This window comes from Cebus imitator, unplaced genomic scaffold, assembly GCF_001604975.1.
Source record: "Cebus imitator isolate Cc_AM_T3 unplaced genomic scaffold, Cebus_imitator-1.0 Scaffold2, whole genome shotgun sequence".
NCBI classification, from domain to species: Eukaryota; Metazoa; Chordata; class Mammalia; order Primates; family Cebidae; genus Cebus; species Cebus imitator.
In genome coordinates this window covers 11,897,755-11,905,461 of record NW_016107317.1, presented here as the reverse complement: position 1 = coordinate 11,905,461, position 7,707 = coordinate 11,897,755, and positions in this window count along the sequence as shown.

Sequence of the window (7,707 nt, the reverse complement as noted above, 5' to 3'; positions counted from 1 at the left end):
CTGGAGAGGATGTGGAGAAATAGGAACACTTTTACACAGTTGGTGGGTGTGTAAATTAGTTCAACCATTGTGGAAGACAGTGTGGCGATTCCTCAAGGACCTAGAAACAGAAATTCCATTTGTCCCAGCAATCCCATTACTGGGTATATATCCGAAGGATTATAAATCATTCTATTATAAAGACACATGCACATGTATGTTCATAGCACCACTGTTTACAATAGCAAAGACCTGGAACCAACCCAAATGCCCATCGATGATAGATTGGACAGGAGAAATGTGGCACATATACACCATGGAATACTATGCAACCATAAAGAACTATGAGTTCGTGTCCTTTGTAGGGACATGGATGAAGCTGGAAACCATCATTCTCAGCAAACTGACACAAGAACAGAAAATCAAACACCGCTTGTTCTCACTCATAGGCAGGTGTTGAACAACAAGAACACATGGACACAGGGAGGAGAGCATCACACACTCGGGTCTGTTGTGGGGGCCTTAGGGAGGGACAGCAGGGGGTAGGGAGTTGGGAAGGGATAACATGGGGAGAAATGCCAGATATAGGTGATGGGGATGGAGGCAGCAAACCACATTTTCATGTATGTACCTATGCAACAATTCTGCATGTTCTTCACATGTACCCCAGAACCTAAAGTGCAATAAAATAACAAATAAAATAAGTATTTCCTCAAATGGAATCAGGGCATGATGTGAACTGATGAGTGAATAGTTTTCATGATAAAGAAATTAATGTCAAATTATTATTTTAGAATGTAGGATAAAATATCAGTCACATGTTCATTAACTTATTCAGAAGATTAGCATCTATCCTTAATTTATATGTGTGTATAGGAAATTTACTTAAACATTTTTAAATGAAAGGAATATTTTTAAATGTGATACAAAAAAATGTCTATTATCAATTTAAAAGAAATTTCTTAGTATTCTACAACAATATTTTAATACAGCCAGGTGTCCAAAACAATTTGTAATAGACACATGCCTCCACTAAAAAAATATAAAAATTTAAAAAACTGTAAGAATGAAGTTTTGTGGAAGCGATACTGGATTAGAAGATACAAGTCCTGGGTTCTATACCAGGTTGTGACCTTGAGTTTGCTGTACCTTTCTAACCTTTTGTTTTCCTGTGCTGGGGTTATTACACATAGTTAATAAGAAGATGAAAATGAGATGAGGTGTAGTAATAGGCCTATAAACTGCAAAAAGCTATCAAATGCAAAGCATTCTATATCATACAAAATTAGTGTACTTTACTGTGGCATGCCTGCAAGTTTCTCTTATTGTTGATATCTTCCGTTCCTTGAAAGAAAATAGGATGTAAGGAACTGATAAAATTTTAAAAATTTAGTGCCAGTATCAAACTTTAAATTTAATAGAAAAGCTCACTAGCTGTAAGATTTTGTTGGTTTTTGTCCTGTAAATATACCATCTCTAAATCAATTTGTTTTTGTGAATTTGTTTTTTTAAGAATGAAGTTGCTTTACTGTACATATATAATCATTTCATTATCACACACCTAATTGATTCAAGACATTCTGGACTTGAAGATCCCCTTCCTGAATGCTCAATATGGCACTGATTGCTTTCAATTCAAACTCTTCCTGTCCTGAACACAGACAGCAAAGGCAGTGCTGCCACCATCAGGAAAGTGCAAGTCCCAGTATTTCCACTTAAACCAAAATTCTCCATGTTCCCCGCTTAGAACTCTTGTTACATCAGCTAAGGCATTGTATAGGCAATAGAATAAATGGAAAAGCTCCTTGGATGCATACAACTTAAATTTAAAGCTAAATATAATTACATCCTGTATCAGTAAGAAAAAAAGGCATCTGGAATAATACACTAAAGGCAAATTTTCTGGGTGCAAGGTATTACCAACATCATTTGTAGTCATCGATCTTAATTAAATATCTAGTAAGGAGCCTCCATGAAAATATTATCCCTGTCTATAGCACTCTCATAACTAAAATACAAAGGAAAAAGCTAAAGAAAATGGTAGCATGCATGCAGTACAGAATTTGGTTGGTATAATACATTTTCATGCCTATACTGTTATAGAAGAGTACAGATATATAAAGTGCCGCAATATTGTTCTTCTATTGAAAATATAAAGGTTTCATGTTACAAGAGCATCACTCAAAGTGACCAGAAATATTCAATACTAACTTTTTTTTTTTTTTTTTGAGACAGAGTCTCACTGTTTCACCCAGGCTGGAGTACAGTGGCACCATCTCAGCTCACTGCAACCTCTGTCTCCCGGGTTCAAGCGCTTCTTCTGCCTCAGCTTCCTGAGTAGCTGGGATTAAGGTGTGCGCCACCTTGCCCAGCCAATTTTTGTATATTTAGTAGAGACAGGGTTTCACCATGTTGGTCAGGCTGGTCTGGAACTCCTGACGTCGTGATCCGCCCACCTTGGCCTCTCAGTGCTGGGATTACAGGCGTTAGCCACCATGCTCAGCAATACTAACATTTTTTAAGTATTTTTTTCTTAAAACTAAGAGATTTTTATAATTATAAATCATAATTATATAAATATTATAGCTGTGTCTGAAGATTTGGACACAATTGATGGTTAAGTGTATGTAGACACATAGGCTTTTCCAATTCTTATATTCAAAGGCTTTCCAGTTCTTGATCTAGAATTATCTTTGTAGACATTAGAGGAAGCTAGAAAATGCTTTTTCTGGAGTCACAGCCTTGAGAAGAAAATTGTGAGTCACCATTAAACCCCTAGTTCGTCCCATCCTTTATTTTAACCACTCAACTTTTTTTATTCCAAATAGTTCAAAGTTTCAAAATACCAAACTCTTTACTCAGGTGCACCCATACATTTCCCACCGAGTTTTTGTAAGTTGTATAAATATATCTGAAGCTACATTTATACCAAATGAATATGGTATTTGCTTACTTTATATCCAATTGATATTTGTTTGATGTAAAAGAAATTCCTTATAATTTTTATGAGAATTATTAAAGGTCCCAGAAAATTAATTTCAGGGCATATGTTTTTAATTGTTGACTTTCAACCTCCTATTAAGCATTTATTATATGCTAGTCCCGGGTCTGAGGTATGAGGTGTGCCAAAATGAACAAGATACAATTTTCTTCACTCTAAGAATTCATGAAGGAAAAATTTTCACCTCTAAACTATGAATGTATTTATTTGTAGATATTTCATGAACAAATCATAAGATAAACACAAAAGAGTATATTAGTAACAACTGGTAAAATCTGACAACTTTATTGATTTCCCTAATATGTTTGATCTGCCTGTTAGGTACTCAAGTGTCACTACTCTATTTCAGTGTTGAGTAACATGAAATTTTTTTTCCATCAAATTACAGTATTCAGATCACGTCATTCTGAGTGTGTGATTCTTTAAAAAGAAAGATGCCGTGATTTAACAACTCTTAAAAGGGCAAAGAGCACAGATGGGCTCAAAATTCCTTTACTCTCATCTCTTCTTTCTCGCAAACTTTCAATCCACAGCACACAGCTGTAGGAAGGTGTGTCACATAAGGGATTTGAATTACAGTCCTTCAGACCACCTTGCTTTCTCCGCTGGCATTGTCACAATAGCTTCCCTACTAGAATCTCTGCCTCCAGGCTTACCCACATGCCAATGCATTCTTCATGTATTCAGTCATTCTACTTTCTACTTACACCCTTCAGTGTTGCCTTACAGCTATTAGAGTAAAATCCAAACTTCTTAGAAAAGCATTTGAAGACCTTCATGATCTGGCCCTTCCTTAGCTCAAGCTACACCAATTTCTTGCAGTTCCAAAAATCTACCATGATCTTTGTTTTGCCTCCTGACCTTTGCACATTTTAGCCCTTCTGTCTGGAATCTATTTCTTCTCTTCTGTTCCCCTTTTATGGCCTATATGTGTGCTTCAGTACTCTGCTTACCTGTCTTCTCCCACAGTCCCTTCCCTGGTCTGCAAAGGGGTCAAGTGACTATTAAAGGGTAGGTTAGGTGCCTATCAAAAATTCTCCCATAGAAACTTGTACTCACTGTATCCTATCTTGGTGTATATAATGTTTTGTGTCCCTATGTAATCATGTTTAATTATCTGTCCTTCCAATTATAAGAAGCAGGGAGTCAGTTTATTCACTTTGAATCTCCAATCCATGGCATGCAGTAGGTGCCATGTTTACTGAATAATAAAAATATGCTGAATAAAGTATACTGAATTAAGGAGTAACTTTTCTCTCCTGAAAATGAGCCCTACAGGCTTGTCTGCTCACATTGGCACAAGCTTCTAATTACAAACTGAGCACTCATGGAGGATAGATAACTTGCCAGAGAAGATTATCTTGCTATTCATTACTCAGATAGGAATCTATAAAAAAGAATACTGCTTAAAACATTTGCTTTTGGCTAAGCATTAAGAATTCTCTTGCTGTGGGCATACTAGTGGGCATTTATAATCCCAGCTACTCGAAAGGTAGAGGCTTGAGCCCAGGAGTTCAAGACCAGCCTGAGCAACATAGCAGGACCTCTGTCTCAAAAACAAAAACACAAAACAAACAAGAAGAATCAACTGGCCTCTGATTTTTAATTTCCTGGTGAGCAGAGCAATACAATGTATCAGAGGAGGGATGGAGAGCTGCATGCAGACTAGGGAGTCATGAGCCACGTCTGTTTTCCCCAAATGACTGCTCAGTTGAAGCTTGATTACCAAGCAACAGTCAGTTGGGATAATCACATTTCAAGCCTTGTCAAATGTCAAGCTAATCTTCCACAATGACATTTCTGTCATCTCCCAACTATAACACATCTCCACACAAGTATCCAAAAGTGGATTCATTACTCACCTACAAAAAAGGGGTCAGCAGCTTGACTAAAAACTCACTCATGAATGTAGACTGAGTCATGACATATTCTCACAGCTGCCACTAATACCTGATTTTCTTCATCACCCAGGTATGTACACTTAGACTAGGCAGCCTTTCCCAGCACCTGCATTCTTATTCTGAATACTTTCATTTGTCTTCATGTATATGCTGCCATTGCTTTTAATTATTACAACTTCTTGCACTTTAAAAGAAAATCAAGTTCAGCAAATGTCTAAAAAATACTTGGCACTGATTAAAACAAAGATGACTGATAACAAGTTCCCAGAAGCAATTTCTGCTGCTGATAATGGGTCTCTTCTTCACCTGTGAGAGAAAATTCCTTCAGCTATCTAGGATTTTTCATTTCAAATGCTGAGAATAAAAAATAAAAAATTTTGAAGTGCTCAACATAACAGTACACAATATTTCATACTAGGGGTAAGGTTTACCACGGAAATAAGCAGTATAGATACTTGATAACACCTTTTTCCTTCCCATGTTTAGGCAAAATCTCTATATAAAATAATTTTACCTTGTTGGATTAAATAGCATCTCTTGTAAAAGCAATATATTGAGGTTTACTACAAGATAAGTCTCACTCTTCCAGGGTTTAACAGTTTTTCAACTGGCATTTCCCTTAGCTACAGGATGATAACTGGCCTACATAAAAGTTAAAGCTTAAGGCACTGTAAGATTATATGACTTGTGAATCACCAAAGAGTAAGTAAATAACGGCTAATCCTGGCCTAAGATTTGAGTGCGTTGTGTGGTATTTAACAGCTGCAAAGGTTTGAATGTGTTGTGTGATACTTAACACTGCAAAGGGTAAAAAGGTATTGAACTGTAGTTCTCAGTCCTACCTTCGCAACTCGACGCCTGTAATTTGGGACAAGTCCATTTGTCATCCCTGCCTTCTTTCCTTCATTCATTCACTAATGGAGCCAATGAAGATACAAACATTATTTAGCCAAAGTCTCACAAGAAATCTGTGATTGTCAGTTTGCTTATTGGTAAAACAGGGGTTACTTAATGAGGTTAAAAAAAAAAAAAGTATGTTAAAGTACTTTATAGATGGCTAAGAGCCAAAAACTCTAGAAGTAAACCTAGGCAATACTATTCAGACATAGGCATGGGCAAAGACTTCATGACTAAAACATCAAAAGCAATGGGAACAAAAGCCAAAATAGACAAATGGGATCTAACTAAACTTAAGACCTTCTGCACAGCAAAAGAAACTATCATTAGAGTGAACTGGCAACCAACGGAATGGGAAGTATTTTTTTCAGTCTGCCCATCTGACAAAGGGCTCATAACCAGAATCTACAAAGAACTTAAACAAGTTTACAAGAAAAAAACAACCCCATCAAAAAGTGGGTGAAGGATATGAACAGACACTTGTCAAAAGAAGACATTTATGCAGCCAACAAATATATGAAAAGAAGAGCTCATCATCACTGGTCATTAGAGAAATGCAAATCAAAACCACATTGAGATATCATTTCACGCCAGTTAGAATGGCAATCATTAAAAAATCAGGAGACAACAGATGCTGGAGAGGATGTGGAGAAATAGGAATGCTTTTATACTGTTGGTGGGAGTGTAAATTAATTCAACCATTGTGGAAGACAGTGTGGAGATTCCTCAATGATCTAGAACTAGAAATACCATTTGACCCAGCAATCCCATTACTGGGTGTATATCCAAAGAATTGGAAAACATTCAGTTATAAAGACACATACACACGTATGTTTATTGTGGCACTGTTTACCATAGCAAAGACTTGGAACCAACTCAAATGCCCATCAGTGATAGACTAGATAAAGAAAATGTGTCACATATACACCATGAAATACTATACAGTCATAAAAACGAATGAGTTCATGTCATTTACAGGGAGATGGATTAAGCTGGAAACCATCATTCTCAGCAAACTGACACAAGAACAGAAAACCGAACACCACATCTTCTCACTCATAAGTGGGTGTTGAACAATGAAAACACGTGGACACAGGGAGGGGAACATCACACACTGGGGCTTGTCGGGGGATGCGGTGTGGGGGCAAGAGGAAAGATAGCAGGGGGTGGGGGGATTGGGGAGGACTAACATTAGGAGAAATAGCTAATGTAGATGACAGGGTGATGGTTGCAGCAAACCACCATCGCATGTTTATACCTATGTAAAACCCTGCACGTTCTGCACATGTACCCCAGAATTTAAAGTATAATTAATAAATAAATAGATAAATAGATAAATAAAAATAAATGGCTAAGAGTCATGTAGATGTTAAATGTTATTATAATAACTAAAAGATATAAGGGCCAGAACATTTGATAAATCAGTGGACTTCATTAACATATTTATTCTATTTTTTAAAACTTACTTGGAAATAAATTTAAAAATACAGAAAAGTTGTACAAGGAAGATGGGCACAAAGAATATTCATGTACTATTTACTCAGATTTGCCCATTCATGACACTTTATACCATTTTCTCACTTTTTCTTTCTCTCTCCCTCTCTCTCAATATTTTTATTCCTGAACAGTTTAAAGACTAGTTACATCATCATGGCCCATCATTCCTAAATAATTCAGTGTGTTTCCTACAACAGAAGTATTTACTTACATAACTATAATACAGTTTTCAGCTTTAGTAAGTTTGGCATTGATACAGTACTTTTATCTAATTTGCCATCCATATTCCAGTTTTGTCGATTGACGTAGTAATGTCTTTTATAGCATTTTTTTCTCCTCCAGTACAGAACTCAGCCTAGATTACGTATTGCATTTATTTGTTATGTATCTTTAGCCTCCTTTTATCTAGAACACTTCCACAGCCTTTTTTTT